The sequence below is a fragment of the Salvelinus alpinus genome, chromosome 36 (assembly GCF_045679555.1).
Source record: "Salvelinus alpinus chromosome 36, SLU_Salpinus.1, whole genome shotgun sequence".
Classification (NCBI taxonomy): domain Eukaryota; kingdom Metazoa; phylum Chordata; class Actinopteri; order Salmoniformes; family Salmonidae; genus Salvelinus; species Salvelinus alpinus.
Window position 1 is genome coordinate 20,428,607 of NC_092121.1, and position 9,990 is coordinate 20,438,596.

Below are 9,990 nucleotides of genomic sequence, written 5' to 3' on the forward strand. Positions count from 1 at the left end.
ACGCTCAAGGTCATAAACGATATCGTAACCGCCATCGATAGGAAACAATACTGTGCAGCCGTATTCATTGACCTGGCCAAGGCCTTTGACTCTGTCAATCACCACATCCTCATTGGCAGACTCGACAGCCTTGGTTTCTCTAATGATTGCCTCGCCTGGTTCACCAACTACTTCTCTGATCGAGTTCAGTGTGTCAAATCGGAGGGTCTGTTGTCCGGGCCTCTGGCAGTCTCTATGGGGGTGCCACAGGGTTCAATTCTTGGACCGACTCTCTTCTTTGTTTACATCAATGATGTCGCTCTTGCTGCTGGTGATTCTCTGATCCACCTCTACGCAGACGACACTATTCTGTATACTTCTGGCCCTTCTTTTGACACTGTGTTAACAACCCTCCAGGCGAGCTTCAATGCCATACAACTCTCCTTCCGTGGCCTCCAACTGCTCTTAAATACAAGTAAAACCAAATGCATGCTCTTCAACCGATCGCTGCCTGCTCCTGCCCGCCTGTCCAACATCACTACTTTGGACGGCTCTGACTTAGAATATGTGGACACCTACAAATACCTAGGTGTCTGGTTAGACTGTAAACTCTCCTTCCAGACTCACATCAAACATCTCCAATCCAAAGTCAAATCTAGAATTGGCTTCCTATTCCGCAACAAAGCATCCTTTACTCATGCTGCCAAACATACCCTTGTAAAACTGACCATCCTACCAATCCTCGACTTCGGTGATGTCATTTACAAAATAGCCTCCAAAACCCTACTCAATAAATTGGATGCAGTCTATCACAGTGCCATCCGTTTTGTCACCAAAGCCCCATATACTACCCACCACTGCGACCTGTACACTCTCGTTGGCTGGCCCTCGCTTCATACTCGTCGCCAAACCCACTGGTTCCAGGTCATCTACAAGACCCTGCTAGGTAAAGTCCCCCCTTATCTCAGCTCGCTGGTCACCATAGCAGCACCTACCTGTAGCACGCGCTCCAGCAGGTATATCTCTCTAGTCACCCCCAAAACCAATTCTTCCTTTGGACGCCTCTCCTTCCAGTTCTCTGCTGCCAATGACTGGAACGAACTACAAAAATCTCTGAAACTGGAAACACCTATCTCCCTCACTAGCTTTAAGCACCAGCTGTCAGAGCAGCTCATAGATTACTGCACCTGTACATAACCCATCTACAATTTAGCCCAAACAACTACCTCTTTACCTACTGTATTTATTTATTAATTTATTTTGCTCCTTTGCACCCCATTATTTCTGTCTCTACTTTGCACTTTCTTCCACTGCAAACCAACCATTCCATTGTTGTGTTGTGTTGTACTCACTTCGCCTCCATGGCCTTTTATATTTTTATTTATTTATACATATATTTGTTTGCCTTCACCTCCCTTATCTCACCTCACTTGCTCACATTGTATATAGACTTATTTTTTTTTATTTTTTTTCATTTTTATCGTATTTTTTTATATATATTTTTTTTAATCTTTTTTTTTTTTTTTTTTTTTTCCCACTGTATTATTGACTATATGTTTGTTTTACTCCATGTGTAACTATGTGTTGTTGTATGTGTCGAACTGCTTTGCTTTATCTTGGCCAGGTCGCAATTGTAAATGAGAACGTGTTCTCAATTTGCCTACCTGGTTAAATAAAGGTTAAATAAATAAAATAAAATAAAAATTTGCAGTAGCAGTATTTTAAAACAATGGACAATTGTCTGTCCATTGCATAGTTTGCCATTTTTTTTCTAGGAATGCTGTCAAAATTAATGTTTGGTATGCAAGATTGCAGTTTTTACCTATCGGAATCAGACTGCACCAATTCATTAAGACATGCTTAACAACATGATGTATATACTACCTCTCAGTCATGGGCAGGTCAACATAAGATAATAACTGTACAGATGTACTGCATCAATGACAAAGGTGGGCTGGGCAGATGACAAACTCAGACGGATGAGTCATGTCATAAAGTTGGGTATTTGTCTTCCTTATCTTTTACTTTGCAAGGCATGCTGACTCAGAGGAGTGGCTTGTTGATGTCTCTTTAACTGCAACAAATGGCTGGCTCCTTACTTATGCTGCATTCATAACCAAGTGGGAAAGTAGTATTTACCACATATACGACTGGTAAAAATCCAGTTGAATGGCCCTCCAACTGGTAATTACTATTGGGAAGCTCGTCTGTCATCCCTGAGCTCCAACTTCTCCCACATGCTGAACTCAGACATCACCTACTAAGGAAAGTACCTTGATACCAGCATTTCGGAAGTAATTTTTTTAATTTAACCTTTATTTTATCAGTGAGTCATACTGAGACCAAGGTTTATTTTACAGATTAGCCCTGAATTACATAAATTACAGAAAATACACACATCCAAATATAAATGCAAAATGCAAGCAGAAAGAAAAACACAGTCATAAAAAACAAACACATTCATCAGTAAGGTCCTCAATCAGATTTCTGAATTGGCCTAGAGGCCAATTGTTCCACAATTAAGGTGCAAGAAAACTCAGTAGAGACCAAAGGAATTTCCAGAGATAGCCGTCCCTGAAACTGGGTGTGGTAACTCGTATGTCTAAAGTTTAGTAATGATGTTAAGTACAGTGGGTCTTTTTGTAAAAGAGCTTTATAAATTAAAACATAGCAATATATCAACCTACGTGTCATCAAAGAGGGCCAACCAACATTCTAGTAGAGAATGCAGTGATGAGTACTAAAATTGTCGCCCGTAATAAATCGCAATGTGCAACTAACAGCTTTAATGAAGTGGCAGCTGCATTTATATAGATGATGTCGCCATAGTCTAGGACCGATAGGAATGTCTACTGAATAATCTGCTTTCTACTAAACCCATTTTTATTCTCAGTTAATTCTCATGCATTCAATTCATATTTACAACTTCACAACTCGTAATTACCATCTTCCCATTTGGTTATAAACACAATATTATTACTGCTTATTACTGCCCACCTTCAGACTCATAAAGACATCACAAGTCATCAAGGCAACTGTCCACTCCCTTCAGAGTAAAAGCTACACCCCAGTCTTTCAGGAACTTGTTGTAAGCCAGAAGTAAAAGGACTGTGGTAAGCCAGAAGTAAAAGGAGTGTTATTGGGCATTGACATGATGACTAAAATGAGTTGGATTGCAACAATTTTGGGGAGAAACTAAGCACAGATAAAGCTTAAGATCAAGAGAAATGGCAACCAGAGATTCATCAACATGTGGTAAGTTTTTTCATCTCAATTGTCTTACATATCAACTTGAGAAAAAGGTTGTACGGTATATAAAGGACAATTTACACATGGCTTGTGAAGTTTTTTTAATAACTTTAGCATCAATCAGTGTAAAAGTATTACTCTAACCCTAACATGGCCAGTTTAATGTAAGTTAAGATGATTAACTGCCCTCTTCTATCAATGTGGTGTGTGTACTGATATTTCTAGGCAACATTAACATTACTTATAGCAACTATTCATGTTTTTATGATATCCCCATGTACTGTATGTATACTGTGTGTAGCAGGTACATACTGTGTGTAGCAGGTACATACTGTGTGTGGCAGGTACATACTGTGTGCAGCAGGTACATAATACTGTGTGCGATAAAGCAACATGTGACAGACATCTGATCAAGTTGTGAATACACCACGTAATCAGTAGTTTCATAGTGGCGTAATACACACATGCATGCTATCTGTGTCTGTTTGTGTATGTACTGTACTTGTGACTGTATGTGTGTGTGTTTATATATATACTTGTGACTGTACATGTTTGTGTTTGTGTGTGTACTTGTGACTATGTGTGTGTTTGTTTATGTACTTGTGTGTTTGTGTGTGTACCTGTGACTGTACGTGTGTGTGTTTGTGTATGTACTTGTGACTGTGTTTTTTTTACAATTTATTCGTTAATCATTGTGGGAATGACAGTCCCTTTAAAATGGAAGCCTAATGTCAGGCAGTATAACACAAAATGTGCACTAGCATGAACAGTAACTCGGTCTCTCATGTCTCTTGTTTGTGTCTCTCTCAGACCTCAAAGTTGTCCTTCTTGGCGGCAGAAACTCTGGGAAGAGCGAAGTGGGCAATGTGCTGCTGGACAGGGAGGAGTTTGTCATCAAGGAGCGGACCACGTGCTCTAGGAGGGTGGGAGAGGTGGCAGGTGGGTGGATTACTGTGGTGGACACACCTGGCTGGTGGTGTGACTTCAAGGTGCAGGACACGCCTCAGCTGGTGAAAAGGGAGATAGTGCGCAGTGTCTCTCTGTGCACCCCGGGACCCCATATTTTCCTTATCGTCATTAAGGCACACTCAGTGTTCTGTGAGAAGCGTCGCAGGGCTGTAGAGGAGCACCTGGCCCTCCTCAGTGAGAGAGTGTGGAGTCACTGTATGGTCGTCTTCACCTGCAGTGACTGGCCTGGACACATGCACATGTAGCAGCAAGTCAAGAGAGGAGGCACGGCCCTCCTGTGGCTGGTGGAGAAATGCAGTCATAGGTATCACTGCCTCAACTTGAAGAGTGGACCAGGTGGAAATCAGATCACAGAGCTGTTCAGGAAGATGCAGAGACTGGTGATAGAAAATAGTGACAGCTATTTTAAAATGGAGGGACTGCTTTTACAAGAGGTGGAGGAAAAGAAGAGGATAGTGGAGCAAAGGGCTCAGCAGAGATTGATGAAGATGCAGAAACAGAGATCTCTGCTCAATGGTGAGTTATCACTGAGATGCTTCTTAGGACACAATGCTTTGCCATATTGCCAACAGTAGATTTTAGAATGTTTCTGTTCTATCAGGGCTCTACAGTGTGACCATTTTACTCACATATGTGCCAAAATATTTTGCTGTGAGACCTGTAATACAAAAATGAAGGATTCTAGCTTTATTACCTCAAAATGTGGACAACTACAAATACCTAGGTGTCTGGCTAGACTGTAAACTCTCCTTCCAGATTCATATTATACATCTCCTATCCAAAATTGATCTAGAATCGGCTTCCTATTTCGCAACCAAGCCTCCTTCACTCATGCTGCCAAACATACCCTCGTATAATTTACTATCCTACCGATCCTCGACTTTGGCGATGTAATTTACAAAATAGCCTCCAACACTCTACTCAGCAAACTGGATGCAGTCTATCACAGTGCTATCCGTTTTGTCACCAAAGCCCCATATACCACCCACCACTGCAACCTGTATGCTCTCGTCGGCTGGCCCTCGCTACATATTCGTCGCCAGACCCACTGGCTCCAGGTCATCTATAAGTCTTTGCTAGGTAAAGCTCCGCCTTATCTCAACTCACTGGTCACCATAACAACACCCACCCGTAGCACACGCTCCAGCAGGTATATCTCACTGGTCACCCCCGAAGCCAACACCTCCTTTGGCTGCCTTCCCTTCCAGTTCTCTGCTGCCAATGACTGGAACGAATTGCAGAAATCGCTGAAGTTGGAGACTTATATCTCCCTCACTAACTTTAAGCATCAGCAATCTGCGCAGCTTACCGATCGGTGCAGGTGTACACAGCCCATCTGTAAATAGCCCATCCAACTACCTACCTCATCCCCATATTGTTTTTATTTACTTTTTTGCTCTTTTGCACACCAGTATTTCTACTTGCACATCATCATCTGCACATCTATCACTCCCTTGTTAATTTTCTAAATTGTAATTACTTCGCTACTATGGCCTATTTATTGCCTTACCTCCTTACGCCATTTGCACACACTGTATATAGACTTTTTCTATTGTGTTATCGACTGTACTTTTGTTTATTCCATGTGTAATTCTGTGTTGTTGTTTGTGTCACACTGCTTTGCTTTATCTTGGGCAGGTCGCAGTTGTAAATGAGAGCTTGTTCTCAACTGGCCTACCTGGTTAAATAAAGGTGAAATAAAAAATGTACAAATATTTCTCATTGTGCTCCTACATTTTCCAACTTAGGCGCACATGTGCTCCTTGTAAAAAATGACAGCGTAAAGCACTATCTATTATGATGTTGCATTGTTTCCTTCTTTTCTACCAGGGGAGTCATGTCATCTCTCCGAAATCAGAGTCGTGCTGCTTGGAGCTCGGGGCTCAGGGAAGAGTTCAGCAGGAAACACCATCCTGGGTCAAGGAGGAAGCTTTGAGGTCAGAAGGAGAACAGCGCAATGCATGGTGGGAGCAGGGGATGTTGCTGGGAGACAAGTCACTGTGGTGGACACTCCAGGCTGGTGGATGAATTACTTCTCTCAGGATAGTCCTGTTTTTGACAGACAGGAGATAGTGTGTAGTGTATCTCTTTGCTCCCCTGGTCCACATGCCCTCCTGCTGATGGTGCGTGTGGACCGGTCCTTCACAGAGACCTACAGGAGAGCTGTGCAGGAGCACCTAGAGCTCATCACAGACACAGTCTGGGCTCACATCATCGTCCTGTTCAACTTTGGGGACTGGCTGGGAGATACAACCATCGAGCAGCACATTGAGAGTGAGGGAGGCCCTCCAGTGGCTTGTGGAGAAGTGTGGCGACAGGTATCATGTCCTCAACAATAGAAGCAACTCAGGATTTCAGGTTACGGAACTGATGAGAAAGATTGAGGAACTGATGTCATGCAACAGCAGTTGTTACTGTAAGATTGAGGGTGGCATTCTGCAGGAGTTGGAGGAGAAGAGGAGGGAAGAACAGAAAAGAGCAGGGGAGAGACTGACGAGGAGGCAGAAACAAAGAGAGACTGCCAGATCTCTATTAGGTGAGTTAAATCAATCTCTCTCAAAATGCACTTTAGGTGTCTGATTCTATTCATATTGGTGTGAAATATTTAGGATGAACATTTTCCATTCGTTCATAGAGCTTTAAATCTGACAATGTGAATGAAACACTTTGTATTCATACATTTTATGTCCACAGCAGACGTGTTATACATGACAGTATTCTTATTTGTTTGTGACAGGGGAGCTCTACTGTCCCTCAGAGCTGAGAATAATGCTGCTGAGTGGTCGCAACACAGGCAGGAGCTCTGCTGGAAACACCATCCTGGGCAGAGAGCACTTTAAAGTAGGGTGCCATGCCACTGACTGTGTGGAAGGACAAGGAAAGGTCAGGGGTAAGACTGTGACAGTTTTGGACCCACCAGGCTGGCTGTCAGTGGCTCCTGGCTCCCTGATGTCTCCCTCGGCCTCTGGGGTAACTGTGGTCCTGGTGGTGGTGAATGTGAGCTCCTCCTTCAGCCACACTGTCTGGAGAACAGCAGTAAAACACCTGGAGGCGCTCGGAGAGAAAGTATGGAATAGAACCATGGTCCGATTCACCTTTGGAGACTGGCTGGGGGACACGACCATCGAGCAGCGCATTGAGAGTGAGGGAGAGCCCCTCCAGAGGCTTGTCGAGAAGTGTGGCAACAGATATCACGTGTTGGACAGTAAGAGCCAGGGAACTGGTGCATAGGTCACTGAGCTGCTACAGAAGATAGAGGAGATGCTGGTGGAGGAGAGGTTGGAGGTTCTACAGAGAAGAGAACAGGTTGGGAAGAGTCTCACAGTGATTCAGGAGCCAGAGATGGATGGAGTGATGGGAGAGGGCATAGAGGTCCTTGTAGCAAACCACACAGACGCTCCCTTTCATGATGGTAAGCAAGACTGATGCACATTAGATAGAACTTACAGTGCATAATTTCATGATGTATTTATTCTGACAGAGCTCTCTCTTGTGTTGCAGTGTGTGAGGTGGCTAGTTCAGAGGACATTCTAACCCCAGATGACTCAGGAGCCCCAGACTTTGGTGGACAGGAGTTGGCACTACCAGAGGCCAGCGGAGGATGGTGGACTAAAGCAAATCACTCCATCCTGGATGTGGAGGGGTTTCTGTCCTGCATGGCCAGTGTGCTTCAGGGGAATCAGGAGGGGCTGATGTGGAACATGGGGGGCAGACAGATGCTAGTGGTGAACCTCCCAGACTGTCTCCACACTGGACCTACTCAGAGCCATCATCTGAGATGGAATGGACAGAATGGTAGAAAACCGGTCACCCTGTTCTCTCCAGGACACCAAGCTCTCCTCCTGGTCGAGCAACCCAAAGAACCAGAAAGAATGCTGGTGAAGAAACAGGAAGACATTGTGGATACACAGTCCCTTGGACACCCCAGGCTGAGGGACAGGACCCTCAAGGAGATTGCCAGAACAGGAGGCCTGCAGGCCTTGATTGACCAATGGGGGAACAGTAATTTGGAGGAGCTTGAATCCTTCATTGACTCCTATTTTGAAATGGTGTGGAAGAAAACCATGGGGTCTTTCATAGTAGAGGAGGAGGACTGTCTCACCAGCAACAGCCCAGAGCTGAATGATGTTGGGGAGGATCTTGTAAATAATGGTGACCAGGAGGTGCTGTCATCCATTGACAAGAAGCTGTCTAAGCTGGACATCCTGGAAGGCTTGCAGAGACTTGCTGGACCTCAGACAGAGTCTGGATCACAGCTGTGACATCATACAGGAACTCAGGGACAAAAGTAAAGCAACACAAAAGCCTGCTGTTCCCTCTGATGCAGGGGAGGCAGAAGTGGAGGAAAGTTGCTAGAGGAGAGATGTTCAACAATAACATAAATGATAAGTTATAGATTGGTTTGTTTTATCTAAATATGCCCTAACATCATTGTTCAGGTAACAACTAATTAACAGTATTGATTTATTGATGGAGTTAATGCTAATGGTGAGGCAGTATATTAACTTCATGATGTCATGTGTTTCCACAAGGGGGAGCCCTCTGACAAGCAATTGTGGGGGGGTTGGTCTCCTGCATAGGTTACTGTATCTATTCACTACATGAAATATTTCACTCCATTTTTATGCAAGATACCAGTCATTTTAAATCAGTTATTGTTGATAATTTCCTAGATGATAATTTTATTTATCTTATGAGGCTTGTATAAAGACAGACATATCAGGGTCCAGATGACAGCACGTGTCATGCCATAAAAGTAACATATTACATCATGAAACATATCATACCATCCAAGGGGCGACTCTTTTTTTGTGTTTGCTCATGGAATGACTTGTTCGAGTCAATGTAAAAAGAATTGACAGCAACAAAGACTGAGAGCCGTGACCCTCTTAGGTGGTGGGTAAGCTGAGGATGAAAAACTGTCTGACTGTGCTGTGGTGTGGTGACTGTCTGCAGGTGCTGTGGTGTGGTGACTGTCTGCAGGTGCTGTGGTGTGGTGACTGTCTGACTGTGCTGTGGTGTGGTGACTGTCTGCAGGTGCTGTGGTGTGGTGACTGTCTGCAGGTGCTGTGGTGTGGTGACTGTCTGCAGGTGCTGTGGTGTGGTGACTGTCTGCAGGTGCTGTGGTGTGGTGACTGTCTGCAGGTGCTGTGGTGTGGTGACTGTCTGCAGGTGCTGTGGTGTGGTGACTGTCTGCAGGTGCTGTGGTGTGGTGACTGTCTGCAGGTGCTGTGGTGTGGTGACTGTCTGCAGGTGCTGTGGTGTGGTGACTGTCTGCAGGTGCTGTGGTGTGGTGACTGTCTGCAGGTGCTGCAGCCCCAGCCTCAGCCCACTGGCTGATGACTCATCTCTCTACAGCAGAAGCAGAACATGTACAGTAGAACTGGGCTGATTCACAACTGGAAGGGAAATACTGTAGGTCTTCACATTGGGTAGCTACTGTTCATAAATAAGGGCATGGACTTTTTCCTCTTCAGGTCACATGGTTAGGAAACACTTCAGGTGCTATTCACAATTGCTCTCCATCTTGCAACATGCTCAGGTGTGTGAGAGGGAGAGAGAAAGAGAGAGAAAGAGAGTGAGAGAGAAAGGGGGAGGAATAGGGAGAGAGAGAGACTGCACAAGAGAGAGTGAGGGGAGAGAGAGGGGGAGAGCAAGAGAGTGAGAGAGAGATATGCAGAAACAGAGCATGTCCTAAATTACCTTCAATCTCCAGTTAATGAAAAACAGGAAGTTGGTTCAGGCAGACCAGACATTGTGTTAGCTGAGAATACCATAAAGCTGGAAGGCTAT

The 9,990-nt window shown here is 44.5% G+C and overlaps 1 pseudogene; it reads left to right on the forward strand.

The window, feature by feature from the left end:
- Positions 1-4,007: 4,007 nt before the first annotated feature.
- On the forward strand, positions 4,008-8,459 carry LOC139564868 (uncharacterized; annotated as a pseudogene).
- Positions 8,460-9,990: the final 1,531 nt, after the last annotated feature.